The sequence below is a fragment of the Physella acuta genome, unplaced genomic scaffold, assembly GCF_028476545.2.
Source record: "Physella acuta isolate Inbredline_101_S28 unplaced genomic scaffold, ASM2847654v3 ptg000186l, whole genome shotgun sequence".
Lineage (NCBI taxonomy): Eukaryota > Metazoa > Mollusca > Gastropoda > Physidae > Physella > Physella acuta.
Genome location: NW_026731705.1, coordinates 1,129,142 through 1,148,216, shown reverse-complemented (window position 1 = coordinate 1,148,216; position 19,075 = coordinate 1,129,142). Strand labels below are relative to the sequence as shown.

Here is a 19,075-nt window from a genome sequence, read left to right as displayed (position 1 = left end):
GCTTTGAGTCAAACCGACAGTTTTCCATAAAGGTCAAGCCATTTACCTAGGACCATGCACAAAATTAGCCAGATATACTGAGTTTGAGTACCATAAAATCCGCGTTAAAATGGCCCTCTGTTATCCCCATAAAATACAAAAATTATATTGGGAAATACAACTGGTCAGTTTTGACCCATTTCCAGATCTTTCACGGACACGGCCAGTTTTTTCTGACACCCCTAGTCGATCTCCTACCACCTAATAATATATCAAGGGGGGGCCTTCGGCAAAATTTTTTTTCGTAATATAGCCCATATGAGGCGCCGGTCAGTCGAGGTTAGTTTTGAGCCTCTCTCCGGGGACTTTTCGACCAACTGTCACCGGCCCTCTCGTTCAATCGCCCGTAGGCACCATTGTGCCAAATTTTAAGCACATGCGGCGCCGGGAAGTGCCCTATCGGGAACCTGACCACTTTGCTTTATATATATAGATAAAATGGTTGTAATGAATGTATTTATAAAAAAAAAAGAATTACTATTGTAAATCTGTATTAGTTCTTACAAGCCGATGATGAAAACTGTAATACTAAAACTGTAAACTACATGTCTGAGGTAAAAATTGAGATTTGTATTCTGCTAGTGGTGGTGTAGCTATACAGTTATTACAATTTTAACTATGAAATAAAGTACTTAAAATATTCATTTCTTTTTTTAAATGTGAATTATTTTTTTCTCCAAATTAATTAAAGTACGATTGAAATTGCATTTTAAATTTTTATTTTAATCAAAGTTTTGACATTGACGGATTAGATATTTGACAAAACTCTCATTTATAAACGGGGACGACACTTGTACAGAGAGGGGGGATAGTTTGGTGGTAGAGTGTAGGTATCACATTCCAGAACTTGTCTGGTATCCAGATTTCTTTCTCCCGGCTGGTCAACGTCCTGTGGTCCAGCGGCTCTCTGGTCAGCAAAGACAGCAGAGAGGAACAGGAACATGAAGACCACACATACAGATTTCATTTTCTGGGGAGAAAAGTACAATTATATAAATTAATTAATGTATGGTATGCTTATTTAAACCTGAATACAATATACAGTATATTATAAGAATATAAAACGGTAAAATAAAAAGAGACCGACTAGATAAGACCCGGAGACGTGATCTTGAAGTTATCACCGAATGGACTAGATTTCCCTGGAAACAAGTGGAGAAAATAGCCCACAGAAAAGCATGTCAGCTGTCTATAGCCCCATAGAATGGACAGGCTAACCACCAGACCTAACTGATCTTAATTTGACGGTTGAAAAATCAAGACTGCTTTCATATTGTCTGATCAAGTCCATAAACATTAAGCATCCGCTATACTTTTGTTCAACATTAATAAAATGTGTGGTGTTTTTTTTAAACAGCGTGAAATTTTAGAAACAAATGAAGATAGATGTTTTCTTAGCTGACGAAAAATAAAGCATATTGAAATCCTAATAACAGTAAAGCTCATGGTTGCTAAATCGAAAATTCTCGAGTCCGAAACCTCAAGTAGATATTTTCGCTAACTGGTGACATAAACTCTTCTGGGAGAGAAAACTTGTAGTTTGTTCTTTGTTGGATAAAGACTATTGAAGGGATCCAAAAGATAAGCAGGCTGATATCGGAGTCAATTTGCATAGGTTGAAACGTTATACTTGAGTTCAAAACTAGAAATAAGAACGGAGAAGAAACTAAGAAAATCACAACAATCTCCCCGATAACGTTATAACGTTTCAGTACTCACCACAGGGTATATTAGGCAGCACAAGAATTGTAAACTGGATGTCTTGAAAGTGTCTTGTGATCACATGAGGTCTAGTCACTGTTTATATAACACAGCCCGCGTGTCTAATTCAGGGGATGAATATTCAAGATATGGAAATATGGATTATCTCGGTAATACGAAACATAATTTATTGTGTTGTTTTAACGACAAAAATCTAAGCAAATCTTATACACGTTGAATAATTTTATGGTAAACGGAATACAAATGGCGGCGGCTTAATCAATAAACATGCGTGGGTTACGCCAAGAAAGAATATTATTGCGATCATGTCGTACAAATCGTTGCTTCAGAAAACATAATCAAACGAATAAAGTAGACGATAAGATCATAAGATACATTTATTGTCCAGCATTTGACGTGTTACATAGTATGTAGAACATTAAGAAAGCTGCCCATGAATACATAATTCTTTTCAGGTAAGATTTATGAGAAATATTGTTGATACGAGTATATGAAGTATTTCAGACAAGATATGCAGTATATATAAATAAACACACACACACACATATATATATATATATATATATATATATATATATATATATATATATATATATATATATATATATATAAATGGGGCCTAAAATATTTTTTTTTAAGGGGTGGACCTTTTTTCCTAGTTTCGCCGCCACACGTAGAAGGAATATAAATTATACAATCTGATAGCGTGATCGTTAACAGCTGCAGCAGTTTGTAGCTTCTAATTGCGGTGTCAAAATTTAATATCGATATCTTTTTTTAAAGGAATTTCATTATAATGCATGATCGCCTTAAAGAAATATAGAAATTTGTTCTTTGTTCTTCATTGTAAATTTGTACGGCATTTCTCGCAACATAGTTACCTGTAACTTGTTAACATTTGGTATGTTGGTTCCGTCCTCAAACTGTTTTTCTGTTTTGAAGTGATTCCACAGGCTTCGTCAATTAAAAATAAAATCCTTAATCGACAGTCTTTGTTTTTTAAATTAAGTTGGTTTGACTTTTCCAGCAAGTATTATAGAATGGCATGTTAGTTTGGAATTAGAAATATTATGGTTTAAATTTGTAATATTGTAGATTGAATGAACTGCAATTCAATCAAGAAAAGAGGTAAAATAATTTCGTTATCCTTAGACATTTATATCATGAAACTAATATAGTTGACATATTGCAACTTTTCTTCAAGAGACGCATGTGTCTGTTAACACTCTTGAAACCTCACATTTAGTCCTAATTTAATCTGGAGCCATCACAACATATAAGAGGTTATACAATACGCTATTTATTGTAAGTATAGGCGGTGAGATTTTAAAATATTCGGTCGCGTGTGACGGAGGTGGGAATCTAAATTTTTTAATAAATCTGTTGTTCGTGCTTTATTCATTTATCACCATCATTTTTTAACTTATTTAATATATTGTTGCTGATTTATAAAGGTAGACCATAGCAATGGCAGGTTTAATATAAAAATAAATGTTACTGTATAATTAATTGTGTTTCGTATAATTTCCGCATTCGTTTAAAGAAAAATATATTATAATTAAACATGTTCATAATAATTAAATGAATATCTACTACATTTTCCAAGGGATAGCTAGGTATAAAGTGACTTGGGATCAAAGTGTACGTGTTTAATATTTGCGAATTAAAAATGAATACATTGTACTATCTAGGATTTAATTTAACAAATAATGCGACATATAACAAGCTTCACAAATTTAAAACAATTACACAACTTTTATTATTAACCCTTACCATATATGGACAAAGCGCTTGTTATCAAACGCCAGAATTAAATAAAGCACCTGTAATGAAAGACCCTCTGCTGAGAGATCACCTGTGGTCAAACTCCCTATGATAAAAGGCCCTATGGTCAAACCCCCTATGGTCAAACCCCGCTGTGGTCAAACTACATATGGTCAAAGACCCGCTGTAGTTAACAACCCTTATGGTCAAAGACCCGCTTTGGTCAACAACCCCTTTGGTCAAAGACCCTATAGTCAAAGCCCCCCCCCCTTTGTTAGACCACCTATGGTCAAACCCCCTATGGTCAAAGCCCCTCTGTGGTCAAACCCCCTATAGTCAAAGCCCCTCTGTGGTCAAACCACCTATGGTCAAAGAACCTATGGTCAAAGCCCCTCTGTGGTCAAACCCACTATGGTCAAAGCCCCTCTGTGGTCAAACCCCCTATGGTCAAACCCCCTATAGTCAAAGCCCTCTGTGGTCAAACCACCTATGGCCAAAGAACCTATGGTCAAAGCCCCTCTGTGGTCAAACCCCCTATGGTCAAAGTCCCTCTGTGGTCAAACCCACTATGGTCAAAGCCACTCTGTGGTCAAACCACCTATGGTCAAAGAACCTATGGTCAAAGCCCCTCTGTGGTCAAAGCCCCTCTGTGGTCAAACCCCCTATGGTCAAACCCCCTATGGTCAAAGCACCTGTGTTCAAATGTCCGCGCACCGTTTAACCATATTGACAAGTGAAGGTGATCGCACCAAGTAAATTAATACATTTCATAGCGGTGTTAATTTCTTAAATATTAACAAGAACTACTTAAAACTTAGCATAATTTGTTATTCGAAACAAACTAGATTAGGTAAAAAGCTCATCTGTAATATTGATAACGTTAGCCTTAAGGCTTTTATCCAGGTATATATAACTACTCATTGACGTGTACGATTTCTATTCGCTGCTAGATTAATTTTTAAATAAACTTTAAGCTGTTTATCCCATATCACATAACATGAGTGTCGCAAGAAAATATAAAATCTTGAGAATAATAGAGTTCACCGACGATACAGAGGCGTAGCGAGGGCGGGGCGGGGTGCGGACCGCACCGGGTGACACCATTTAGGGGGGGGGGGTTGACACCATGGCAAAAACATTGCAAAATGTACTGAAAAATGCTTTTTTGCCTGTTCCATTAATGATTAATTAAAGTTAAATAGTCCTTTGAGTACAAATCGACAATTATTTCAAGAGGGTTTAGGTGACACTATGACGTAAACGTGCTAACAATAGAGAAAAGATTGCTACATCCAACGTTATTAACAGACTATAGATTAACATAGTTACTATTAAGTCTGAAGTGATTAAAACTTATAAACATATACACTCATACATACATACATACATAAATATATATATATATATATATATATATATATATATATATATATATATATATATATATATATATAACATATATATATATATATATATATATATATATATATACTTTGATTTTTTTTATATACCATTATAAAAGTAACGCAGCTTACACTACATTATACATTACCGGAAATTGACGTTAACGGTGTACCAACTGTATACCAAAAAAAAAAAGAAATAGAACAGTGAACATTATTTTATAATGACCTTATTTTCTACTAAAGAAATTCAACAGTATAAATAAAAACAATTAAATTTACACCATGAAAAATTAAGTAATCAAACAATGCCAATGCCAAAAACAACCGAGAAGCAACTAATTGATTTTTACTCTCTTCTATAAGAAATATAAAGGAAGAACTGTAATAGAGCAAAAATTAGAAATCGAGGTTTTCACAATCTCGAAGTTTGTGTGTGTGTGTTTGTTTGTGTGTGTGTGTGCGTGGGTGTATGTGTGTCTATGAACACGATTACTTGAGTATCGTCGCAGCTAGGTTGATGAAATATCATATGAGTGTTGTATCACATTCGTAGTTCTGTATCACCTTTTCAGCGATTCTCGGTAAACGGAAGTAAAGCGTATTCTAGTTTTGGTTTTCCAAAAGTCTATAACTTGAGTACTATTTCAGATAGACAAACGAAAGCTCAATATACAAGTAACGGATCTAGTAATCAGGCTCCTGTCAATTTTTGAGTAATTTCTGTCGAAATGAATTAGTAATTTTTACAAGCTTTTATTTAACTTGCATTCCCTGTCGTCAGTCTGTCTGTCTAGATCGAAACGGTCGAGCGAAATTGCAGGCACTTCTACCTGACAGATACGGTTCGTAATTGGTACGTGGGTCAAGACATGAAGACAATGCATCGTGACTTTAAATTTGACTTAATTGGTCTCCTTGTTAATTTTTTTATGAATTAATTAAAATTTTGACCAAATTAGTAGACAGTGCTATCCACACGCGTAATCACGGCAAAAGCGCGTCTTCACGTTCAATAGCTGCGCACTGCTTTTTAGTCATGTAACTTTATTGCAAATAAAAACATGTAAAGTAGCCTACTAAAATAAATGTCATAAAACACGTTTTAATAATAAGCTTTTAAGTAATAATGCACTAAAAAGTAGAAAATAAATTTTACACTACTATTTTAATTACTATAAAGAAAAGAGTGGGTCTCTTCCTAAATATTAGTAAAGGTATCCAAAAGATACTTAAGAGACCCACGCTTTTTTATAGTAATTTTAATAGTAGTGCATAATTTATTTTCTACTTTTTAGTTCATTATTACATAAAAGCTTGTTATTAAAACGTTTTTTATAAAAAAAAAATTCTATTTCCGATCTCTCAAAAAACTATTATGAATTGATAAAGTATTACAATTCCGCACATATTGGAGCGCAAATTTCTTTTGTTATACGATATTCTATTTTATTTTTATCAGTTTAAATAATAAAAATTTTTTAAAAATCATGTCTCTATCACGAGTTGCCATCCAACATATATAAGAATATTCGAGAAAGTTTAGGGTAGATCATTTCAGCTTTATTTAATAAAGCCAAGATATGTTGTGATGATCCACTCTGTTTTTAATTTAAGGATAGGCACCACGGAGAGAATTTTTTTTATTTAACACATTTCTGTGTGTTTAATAAGTTCATATGTTATAGTTTTTAACCTGTAGACGAAAATAATATATAGTCGTCAATTGCAGTACTGGTTGCTATGGAAACCGAGAAAAGGTGTGAAAACTAACACCTATTCAAACCTCTATGACTTTGTTCACATCAGAAATTTTTAAAAGCGGATGAAATATTTAGATTTCTCAAACCAAACTATACATTTCTACGTTCGTTCATTGCGATAGCTAGTACTCAATTTTATTACAAATTTTTACGTAAAGTTATGTATACAAATTAGGGGGTGGTGCTACAAAAATATCAATATTTTCTAGAGTATTGTATCAAACTTAATGTACAAATGTAGTGTTGCAGATGGTATAATGCTAAATACATGTGGAAAGTTTCAGTCTTTTATGGCAAAGGGTTCCAAAGCCTAGGCGATTTGAATGTTGAATTTATTTTGAGTAAATATACAAAGATGTAAAAACGTAAATATAAAAGGTGAAAAAATGCACTGTGCGTTTCCTCTTATAGAAAACCAAAAAGGACGTCTTTTTATGTGTGGAAGAACCATTTGGCTAACAAAATACTTGATGATTTATATTGTAAGTTTTAGACAGATTTTTCTCTGTAAGCAGAAAATATGTATACAACAGGTAATTAATTAATGACTATTAAGTCTTACACATCCTATCATTCTCAGAACAACTATCATCAAACCAGATTAAGTTTTATTTGTTAGCTGGTCTTCTCTCTTCAATAGAATGTATGTTCCGAATTAAATTGTAGCTTACACAAGTTTATTGCTTTTGATAATAGCCTACGACACAACACTGGGTACAATGCTTGAGGCTAGACACGCCCCTCCACCCCACCCCACCGCTGGATAGTGAGTTAACAACGTTAGATTACCAATAGTCATTCAATCGTCAATAACACGTCTTTGTAGATTTACATTTGTTGCTAGCAACTACAAAATGGAGAGATGGGCATACACATTAAAACATGTGTCATTTGCAGTCCCATGTAAAGTCTGATGAACGCGTTCAAGCCTAACACTGCAGGCTGTAACAAGATTATAATCAGCCCGTTGGTTGAATGGCGAGAGGGGATGAGGGGGATGAGGGGAGGGACTTAGTAAAACTGACAGACATGTCCATGACGCATTGTTTTACCTTAGTATAAAGCGTACGTAGTAGTGTTCCAGTAACAATCAACAGTACATTTATTGGCAAAGTTTCAATTATTAAAGTTTATGTTGTTGTATAACTTTAAAACAACAAATAAAAGAGTATACGCAAATTATGTAAACAAACAACGACAGGCGCTTGTTTTGTTTATCTAGAAACACGATGGCAGTTTAGCACACGTGGTTAGTTGCAACCTATCGTGGATTATTTTAATTTACTGTACTATTGTATGATTGGTCAAACATATCAATGAATCCCATTCATTAGTTTTACGCGATTCCCCTTATATGGAGTTCGACATCAAATTTTACTTTGTAGAAAACAACGTTTCTCCAACTTATTTGTAGAACAAAGTCAAGGTCGTTACACCAGCGTGTACACGAGTGCTTGACCGATAGGTTACCGTATAGTTTACTTTGCCTCGTGGGCAACAGATCACACGCTCGAAGATAGCCGCTGTACGTGTAGTATTGTGAAAATTTGAAGGGGGTACCATGATTCACATCGCAATAAACGGATTACCGTTGGCTGTAGAGGTTGGAAACGTTCACGTTAAATAGCTAAATGGCGTTACTATCAGAATTAGTGTTAAACCAATACTAGTAGAAAAAATGTAAATGTCGAAACATGTGTGGTGTCTGTAATTAATTGTTTCCAATAAATTCTATCTAAACAGAACAAAGATTCTCTACTTTCTAATATTTTACTTTTACTGGATTGCACACAAACATTTCATTATTAAAAATCCTAGTTAGGGGTCATCCATTTATCAGGGGGGGGGGGGATGTACCGGTCAATGTGTATGACAACATGCTAAATTTTACATGTAAATGCTTACATCTAAAATAAAACAAAAAAAACGCATATAAAATTTATGAAGTAAATCGGATGTTCTCGTGTTAAATAAAACACCAGCTCAATGGATGAATAAAAGTATCCGAGCTGTAACTGCTTAGAGTACAACTAAAACAAGCCGCAACATTTTTTACAAGCGCATGCGGGCGGCATAGACCGCGGCAATTTTCTAAGACAACCAACGATACTTCAAGTTTAAAACAACTAGATCTAGACCTCCCTGACAGATCGTGCAACCAAATTATAGTGGGCCTCCATCTAGTTATTTTTTCAAGTAATAACCACGTTAACATTAGAAAATTAAATAACTGAAAATATAGAAAGTGCTTGCGTGGTCAGGTGTGTAGTGCTCATGGGTAGTATTGATTGATTAGATAGATAGGGACCCACGTTTTATTCTTTTCTCTTCCCATTTGGATCAAACAATTACCTTAGTTGAAAACATTAACTAAACACTACTTTCATTTTAAATGTGTCTATTTCCATAAGTGACAAAATGGATGAAATTGTCTAGGAATGTATAATTATTTATTTGCCTGCTTACATCAGAGGCCAACGTAGACAAGACGTGTGTCATGTATCGCGTGTTAAAATAGTTTCTAGAATTTTAGTCTTTGCTTTTAGTTCAAGTGTTAGTCTAACAATTTAAAAATGTATAATTAAAATAAGAGTCTCGTACATAAACACGTATTACATATGTTGTGCGTGGCTTTACCTGAACCGGTTTTCCTTTTATGGATTTTTTGCTTTCCATTTGCTATAAGTTATAGAACTAAATTGAACCCGCCATGTAGATACATATGGCTTCTTTTTTTCAGAACCAGACAAGCACGTTACAACACTGTTTGTATCAGCTATCTCCTGGCTCGTGTACCCTATCAAACATAGTCACTTGTGGTTTTAGAGTGTGGGCTGCTGGTCAACTTCAGATGTCGACTTTGTCATCCAGCCGGCTTTCCTATGTCCAATGTGTTTTAAGTCACTACCTTTACAAGAACCCTGAAGTTAAATCCTAGTCCGATGACCTGAACCGACAAACCGGTCTTTAGTGAACTTGTTTTATTGAGAAACTCTGCGCTTTAGGTCATGTTATATCTTCAGTGTAAACATTCCACAACATCACCCACAACAACTGATATTAAGTAGAGGATATCTAGCAGATGTACGGTCCAACTTCAATAATTGATAACGTTGAGATTTGTATGTGTGTTTCTTTTGATCGCAATACATTTCCTTCTAGATGCGAATACTCCGTTTTCTGCAATAAGTAGCCTTCCACTGAATTTGTCTTTTAAAGCCGCTGATATTCAGATAATTAAAACAAAACATTAACATGTTTCAACTAGACTACTGTTATTTATGTAATTGTCTTACATTAAGATGCGCGTATTTTCCTTTGTCAGAGAAACAATCACCATCATTCATCAAGTCATCACCAGTGCATATTGTATATAATTACCTGCTACTTTAAACAATACATGCAAGTTCTTTGCATTACTGATATATTTCAACTGAATTTTAAGTCGTTATCTCGTCTTGCACATTGCATACATTTCAAACGTAATTGATTACCAATTTTTATAATTTGTAGATATGTAAAGTGAATTTTAAAAATAAATCTATTTGATCAATACTTCAAAATAAATCAGATGTTATTAACTCTACTTTTGATCCAAATTTAGACTTTTTAATTTCTTTGAATGCTTATATAAAATGGAAACAAACGTTGTGCTTATAAACCTCCAATGTAGTCATGTCATACTTTGGGATAATAATATGTTCGTAATTTGTTTTCCTCTAATCTAAACAAGTGATGTGTACCTACTCATCATCATCATGTTTGCCTGTCGTCCCTACTGGGACATAGGCCGCTGACAAGAGCTTTCCAGACGTCTCTGTCCAGGGCTAGTCTCTCCAACTGTCCCCAGGTGTATCCAATCTTCTTGGTGTCTTCTTCCAGGTCACGTCTCCAGGTCCTTCTTGGTCCGCCTCTCTTCCTCCTGCCTTGTGGATTCCAGGTGAGGGCCTGTCTTGTTATGCTGGATACAGGCTTCCTGAGTGTGTGGCCAATCCATTTCCATTTTCTCTGGAGGATCTCCACCTCCACCGGCAACCGATCCGTCCGTTGCCACAGAACACCACCTCCGATGGTTCCAGGCCAGCGAACCCGCAGGATCCCTCTGAGACATGCGTTTATAAATGATTGTACTTTCTTCCTATTTATAGCAGTCATTCTCCATGTCTCGGATCCATAGAGTAAAACAGGTTTCACCAGTGTGTCAAAGATCCGGACTCTTATTCTAAGGGTCAAATCCCCCGAACCCCAAACATCCCTTAGTTGGCCGAAGACTGCCCCCGCCCCACCCGTCCCTACCCCCATGTACGCCCCCGTCCCACCCCGCCCATCAACAATACCTCCAAGGTAGGTGAATCCATCCACCCCCTCCAGGGCCCCCTCCGCCAATGCCACAGGGCTGCCGTTTGACGCACCGACCCCGAGAACTCCACCTCTCCCTCTGCGGATGTTCAGGCCCAGGCATGCAGAAAAATCTGCAACCCCGTTGGTTCCATCCTGCATTTGCTGCCGTGTGTGAGAAAGGAGGGCCAGGCCGCAAGCAAAGTCCAGGTCATCCAGCCGGCTCCACAATGTCCACTGTATACCGTCTCGCGCCCTCCCCGCCGACATCCCCACAACCCAGTCCACGGCCAGTAGGAACAGGAATGGTGAAAGTAGGCAACCCTGCCCTACTCCGGTCCTCACTGGGAAGGCCTCTGTAGTCTGTTGGCCATGCACTACTCTACATTTGAGACCTTCATATGAAGACATAATAATGTTGACTATTTTCTGTGGCACCCCGTAGTGTCTCAACAATTTCCACATTGACTGCCTATCCAGCCTATCAAAGACCTTCTCATAGTCTATGAAATTAATATAGAGAGATGAGTTCCACTCTTGGGTATGTTCAATGATGATGCGCAGAGTAGCAATTTGGTCTATGCATGACCTTTCCTTCCTAAAGCCCGCCTGTTGATCTCGAAGCTGGGGATCTATGGCTTCCTTCATTCTGTTTAATAATATTCTGTTGAAGACTTTGCCTGGGATGGACAAAAGTGTTATCCCTCTATAGTTAGAGCATGCACTAAGATCGCCTTTCTTTGGAAGCTTTATGAGTAGTCCCTCCTTCCACTCCTCTGGTATTTGTTCATCTTCCCAGATTTTCTTGAAGAGTGTGTATAGTAGTGTGGTGCTAGTTTCTATATCTGCTGTCAGTGCTTCTGCCGGTATACCATCTATTCCTGGAGCCTTCCAATTTTTCAGCTGCTTGATAGCTCTATGTATCTCTTCTTTTGAAGGTGGGTTGCAGTCTATAGGGAGGTCACTTTCAGCTGGTGGTATGTCTTGCGTGCACTCTGGTGTTGGTCTATTCAGTAGTTCTTCAAAATGTTCTACCCATCTCTTCATCTGTCCTTCCGCATCAGGTATTGTCCTTCCATCTTTGGTTTTCACTGGCCTCTCTGGCTTACTGTACTTACCAGATATCTTCTTAATTGTATTGTACACGTCCCTAATATTACCATGGTACAGTGCTTCTTCCGCTTTTCTTGCCAGCAGTTCCAAATAGCTCCGTTTGTCTTTCCTTATGTGTTTCTTGACATTCTTGTTCGTTTCGGTGTATTCTTCCAGTGCTTTTAATTTCGTAGCCCGTGTGCGGCTGTTGTTTAGTATTTTTCTAAATGCGGTAACATGATGTTTTTTTAAAACCGAGGTAGATGATGTAGTATCTTGAATCACAACAACACTTTTCGTTTACAAAAGTCATTTCAAATTGAGAAAAATGTATCGAAATTATGTATTTTTGTTGACACATGTCGTAATAAGGTAGCTTTATAACCCAGTCGTATCCCTATATTTATAAATGTAAAATCCATTCATTAAACCGGACCCTTTTTATCAATTTGTTCAAAATGGATGCTTAAAACAAACATAAAAAACATTCATAATGTTATTAAGTAAGAAAATACACCCGATTTGCTTTGTCTATTAAATTTCTGTCGGCATTGCGATCTATTACATGATTAGCGAAAACGATTTCATTAAAGATTGCGAATTGAATTTCTTATTTTCAGTCAGGGGCGCAACTAGGGAGGGGGAGGCTGGGGTGTGGACCGCACCGGATGACACCATTTAGTGGGGTGACACCAAGGCAAAAAATAGCAATATATATATATATATATATATAAATGATAATTTCACTAAAATAAGTGGTTAATTAGAGTGTTAAATAGTTTTTTAAGAGCAAATTTGACACATCCCGTAATTGGTGGAAGGGGGGGCGGGTGACACCACGACGTTAACCTGTTAATGCTAGAGAAAACATGCTACATCAAGCTGTATTTATAACCGACTATAGATAAAAAAATCGTTAGTATTATATCTGAGCACAGTTCAAAGTAGACTTAAAGGATTGAGATTAGGGGCTCGCAGACTTAAGGGATTGAGATTTGAAGTTCACAGACTTAAGGGATTGAGAGTTGGGGCTAACAGACTTACCGCTAAATTTAAGTATAGTTAATAGGTACATGTTCTTATAGGTCCAATGTCCGTCATTTGAAAGTTCCCATCATGACACACATAGCAGTCATTATTTATTATAATTTTTAAGATTCAGGTTTCATTTGATAGTAATAACGTACATAATAATTTGGCTGGCATTTATATGGTTTCATTAAATTACAATTACTGTCTAAGATGCAAACCTTAGCGCTCATTCGAAAAGTAGGCCAAATATGTACCTGCCTGTATACCCTGTTACCCTACTTAAGTCTAGGCAATGAACTATTGGCTTACCATATTGTAGCCGGCATTGAACACAAAAATTGAAAGTAAAGCTGTTTTGTTTAAATACCACCCGATGCACCCTAACACTCGGTTTTTAACTCTATATAAAGACATTGGGGTGGTACGAAGTGAATGATTTTCTTGTAGTGTAGAATGATCAACCACGGGAAAATTGGAAACGTTAAGGTAGCTAGGTTAATTCTTAAACTTAAACGATACGTACCGTAACGTCTCGCAAATTACGAACCTATCTTGAGCTTTTTTTACTTTCTCGTATATACGAAGTAGATAGAAAGTATTGTAATCGTGAAAAGAAAATCGAGATTTTAACAAATCTCGACGTTTTACACCTCACTGATACGGAAAAACATAATTTTGCAATCTTGTCCGTATGTCTGTGTGTATGTGTGTCTGTCTGTGTGTAAACACGATAACTTGAGTACCGTTTCAGCTAGGTTGATGAAATTTCATATATAATTATTTTATCAAAATAGTGGATTCTGATCAATTTTGAGCGATTTCCGATAACCGGAAGTGGTACTTTTTCTACTTTGAATTTTTCAAAAGCCTATAACTTGCGTACTATTTTAGATAGATGCATGAAATTTCACACATAAGTAAAAGATCTAATCCTCTACCTTCGGTTAAATTTTATGTAATTTCCGTTGACCGGAAGTACTAATTTGCGCTATTTCCGATTTCTCAAAAAATGCCTGTAAATTTATAAAGTACTAATAATATCCCGCACTTTTCAGGCGTTCTCTTGGTGTAGGACGGAGTGGTCTAGCGGTAGTGAGCTGGCCTGCTAACCCTTTAGTCTCGAGTTCGAATCCGGGTTCAAGTCAGTAGACGGTCCCTGAGTCCACCCAACTCTGATGGGTACGTTACTCCTGTTAGGGAAAGTAAAGGCGGCTGAGCATAGTGCTGACCACACTATCTCTTCATATACCGAGGTCACAGAAACAAGTGAACTCTACTTCACTTGCCCCATAGACCGTCAGGTTTGAAAGGGAAACTTTTCACTTAGTGTGCAATTTTTTTTTACGAGATTCTATTCTATTATAAAAAGTTTAAGTAATTATAAATGGATAACAAATATTGTCCATGTCCTGAGTTGCCATCCCTCGTAATTTTATATTAGAATATTCGAGAAAGTTTAGGGGAAATCACTCCCGGTTTTATTTATCTAACTGGTGTGTGATCAACTGCTGAAAAAGTGCTGTTGCCCACTATGTGGGAACTTCTTACATCGCATGAAGCACCGTATTTTTCGAAGGGGATGGAGGGGGAGGTGGGTAAAATACGGCATAAATTATTACCTTGATTTATTGACCTTCATGTCGATCATCGTGCTCTGCTGATTAACAAAATGATCGCAACAAACTACCCTACACCCCTTCAAAATCTCCACAGAACAATTGAATTATCTATTAGTTAAATATTTAAATTTTCAGGTTAAATATAAAAATTGGAAGTTTGTATTATATATAAATAAAACGGTTTAATGAATGTATTTATCATAAAGAAGAATTACTTTTGTAAATCTGTATTAGTCCTTACAAGCCGATGATGAAAACTGTAATACTAAAACTGTAAACTACATGTCTGAGGTAAAAATTGAGATTTGTTTTCTGCTAGTGGTGGTGTAGCTATACAGTTATTACAATTTTAACTATGAAATAAAGTACTTAAAATATTCATTTCTTTTTTTTAAATCTGAAATTTTTTCTGCAAATTAATTAAAGTACGATTGAAATTACATTTTAAATGTTTATTTTAATCAAAGTTTTGACATTGACGGATTAGATATTTGACAAAACTGTCATTTATAAACGGGGACGACACTTGTACAGAGAGGGGGGATAGTTTGGTGGTAGAGTGTAGGTATCACATTCCAGAACTTGTCTGGTATCCAGATTTCTTTCTCCCGGCTGGTCAACGTCCTGTGGTCCAGCGGCTCTCTGGTCAGCAAAGACAGCAGAGAGGAACAGGAACATGAAGACCACACATACAGCTTTCATTTTCTGGGGATACAAGTACAATTATATGAATTAATTAATGTATGGTATGCTTATTTAAACTTGAATACAATATACAGTATCTATATATATAATTCTCTTCTGGGAGACGCTAGAAAACAAGCTGTAAACGCGCTCCCTAGCATCCCCACCACTACATGATCTTAGTGAGCTGTGGTTCACGCTATATTTACCTTCGTGGAGTTGAGTTTAGTGACGGCTATTAGGGCAGATAATTTAGTTTGAAACGATTTTAAACGTTGGGGGGTGGAGGGGAGGAGGAAAGGGGGGGGGGTTATGGTCCTTAACGAGCTACTTATAGTGTTTTAAAGAAATATTTTCAGTGTCAGCATTGGTACTGTCGAATTCACAAATTATGAATTACTGAAAAGTAGAAAAAACAACAACTAAATAGCGGCGGGCCGGCTCGTATAGTAATAATATACAACGGTAAAATAAAATTAGATAAGACCTGGAGACGTGACCTGAAAGTTGTCTTCAAATAGACTAAATACACCTGGGGACAAGTGGAGAAAATAGCCCACAGAAAACCGTGTCAGCTGTCTATAGCCCCGGAGACATGCTAACCACCTCACTTGACTATTCTTAAATTGACGGTTGTAAATCAAAACTGATTTCATATTATCCGACAAGTCCAAAAACATTAAGCATCGGCTATATTTTTGTTAAACATTAATACATTGAGTGTTTTTGTTTTTTTAAACAAAGTGAAATTTTAGAAAAAAATAAATGGAGATCATCATTTTTTTAGCTGACGAAAAAATTAAGCATATTGAAATCCTAATAATAGTAAAGATGATGGTTGCTTAACCAAAAATTCTTGAGTCCGAAACCTCAGATAGATAGTTTCGATAACTGGTGACATAAACTCTTAATAGAGAGAAAACTTTTAGTCTGTTCTTTGTCGGAAAAAGACTATGGAAGGAATCCAAAAGTCAAACAGGCTGAAATCGCAGTCCATTTGTATAGGTTGACACATAGTACTTTAATTCAAACTAGAATTAAGAACGGAGAAGAAACTAAGAAAATCACAACAATATCCCCAATAACGTTATAACGTTTCAGTACTCACCACAGGGTATATTTGGCAGCACAAGAATTGTAAACTGGATGTCTTGAAAGTGTCTTGTGATCACATGAGGTCTAGTCACTGTTTATATAACAAAGTCCCCCTGTCTAATTCAGGGGATGAATATGCAAGATATGGAAATATGGAGTATCTCAGTAATACGAAACATGGTTTATTGTGTTGTTTTAATGACAAAAATCTAAGCAAATCTTATACACGTTGCATAATTTTATGGTAAACGGAATACAAATGGCGGCGACTAATCAATAAACATGCGTGGGTTACGCCAAGATAAAAAAATTATTGCAATGACGTCATACAAATTATTTCTTCAGAAAACATAATCTAACGAGTAAAGTACACGATAAGATCATAAGATACATTTATTGTCCAGATTTTGACGTGTCACACAATATGTTGAATATTAAGATATCTTCCTATGAATGCATAATTCTTTTCAGGTATGATTTATGAGAAATACTGTTGATAGGAGTATATGTAGTATTTCAGACAAGATATGCAGTACGCATTAAAAAACACACAGACACATATATATATATATATATATATATATATATATATATATATATATATATATATATATATATATATATATATATATATATATACATATATATATATATATATATATATATATATATATATATATATGTGTGGCCCAAAAGCTTTTTTGGAGGGATGGACCTTTTTTCCTAGTTCCGCTACTGCATGTGAAATGAATATATACAATCTGATAACGTGATCGATAACAGCTGCAGTTGGTTGTAGTTTCTGGTTGCATTGTCAAAATTTAATATCGGTATCTTTTTAAAATTAATTTCATCATAATCCATGATCGACTTAAAGAAATATAGAAATTTGTTCTTTGTTCTTCGTTGTACATTTGTAAGGGATTTTTCGCAACATAGTTATGTTGATTAGGTCCGCAACCTGTTTTTCTTTTTTGAAGTGATTATAATTAAACATAAAACATAAATAATGCTTGTATGGTTAACTAAATGACAGATGAATTAACATTACATTACATCCTGCCGCAATTTAATATATAATTAAACAACATTTGATATTGATCCTTACCATATATGGACAAAGCGTTTGTTATGAAACGCCCGAATTAGATAAACCACCTTTTATTAAAAACCCTCTGCTTAGAAAACACCTGTGGTCAAACTCCCTATAAACAAAGGCCCTATTGTCAAAGCCCATATGGTCAAAGCCCCTCTGTGGTCAAACCACCTATGGTCAAACCCCCTATGGTCAAACCCCCTATGGTCAAACCCCCTATGATCAAACCCCCTATGGTCAAACCCCCTATGGTCAAAGTACCTGTGGTCAAATGTCCGCGCACCGTTTAACCATATGGACAAGTGAAGGTGATCGCACCAAGTAAATTAATACAATTCATTGAGGTGTTAGTTTCTCATCGCTTTAAATATTAACAAGAACTACTTAAAACTTAGCATTATTTGTTATTTGAAACAAACTAGATTAGGTAAAAAGCTCATCTGTAATATTGATAACGTTAGCCATAAGCCTTTCATCAAGGTATATATAACGACTCATTGACGTGTACGATTTCAAATCGCTGCAAAAATAATTTTAATATAAGCTTTAAGATGTTTATCCCATATCACATGACAAATGAGTGTCTCAAGAAAATATATAATCTCGAGGATAATAGAGTTCGCCGCTGATATCCTATTTAAAAGAGTTATGATGTTTAACATATTTGTCACAGAAAATAGAATAATATATAAAAAATAGTTGTTAAATAGACTGCATAGCTATCCATTTCACAGCTGCTTAATGTGCAAGGGTTTATGGTACTAGGTTTTACAAGGCATGTTGTAGTCGTATGTTAGAGCGCACGGCTGCTAACACAAAAGTCTCGAGTTTTAATCCTGGCTCAAGTTTATACAAAGTCATTTAGTACTCCCCCATATGATGGGTACATTTAAGGAAACTATGACGTTTGAGTTTTATACAGGGCACACTATCACATTTTATGCCAAGGTCAAATAAAGGTTTTTATTTATTTTTTGCTAAATGTGTTGCAATGTTATAAATGGAAACTTGATCTAACAAGATCTGTGCAAGTTGGTTTCTTTAACTGTACTTTGTTTTAAATTAAAGAGTAGTCAGCTTCTCACACAACTACCGACATGGAGGGTCAGGACACAACCTGCTCGGCAATGATTTAACAGCTATGCAATGATTCTTTCATGCTAAGTTAACCTTGCTGGGACTTACCAATGGTTCCTGATCAATAACAGGTGTTAGAAAAAGATGTCTATTGTTGCCCTACTCTTCCTGGTTGTTCTCGAACATGTTACTCACATCCTATGCATGTGTTGACCATTCTAGATTGGAGTAAATTTATCAACATAGCACACATTTTACCAGTAAAAAGTTGATACAGCAAATAAACTTTAACAGTGTTTTGATTGTATCAGGCGTTGTGTTTTAAACTTGAGGAATTCTACCAGTCGTTAA

The 19,075-nt window shown here is 35.8% G+C and overlaps 2 long non-coding RNA genes across 2 annotated transcripts; both read right to left on the bottom strand.

Moving 5' to 3' along the window:
* Positions 1-741: 741 nt before the first annotated feature.
* LOC131936731 (uncharacterized) lies at positions 742-1,837 on the bottom strand. The gene is made up of 2 exons (XR_009386092.1): positions 1,759-1,837; positions 742-1,009 (listed from the first exon to the last, which is right to left on the bottom strand). It is a non-coding gene; the product is annotated as an uncharacterized LOC131936731 (long non-coding RNA).
* Positions 1,838-15,209: 13,372 nt separating this feature from the next.
* On the bottom strand, positions 15,210-16,648 carry LOC131936730 (uncharacterized). Its single transcript, XR_009386091.1, has 2 exons — positions 16,565-16,648; positions 15,210-15,477 (listed from the first exon to the last, which is right to left on the bottom strand). It is a non-coding gene; the product is annotated as an uncharacterized LOC131936730 (long non-coding RNA).
* Between the last annotated feature and the right edge of the window lie 2,427 nt (positions 16,649-19,075).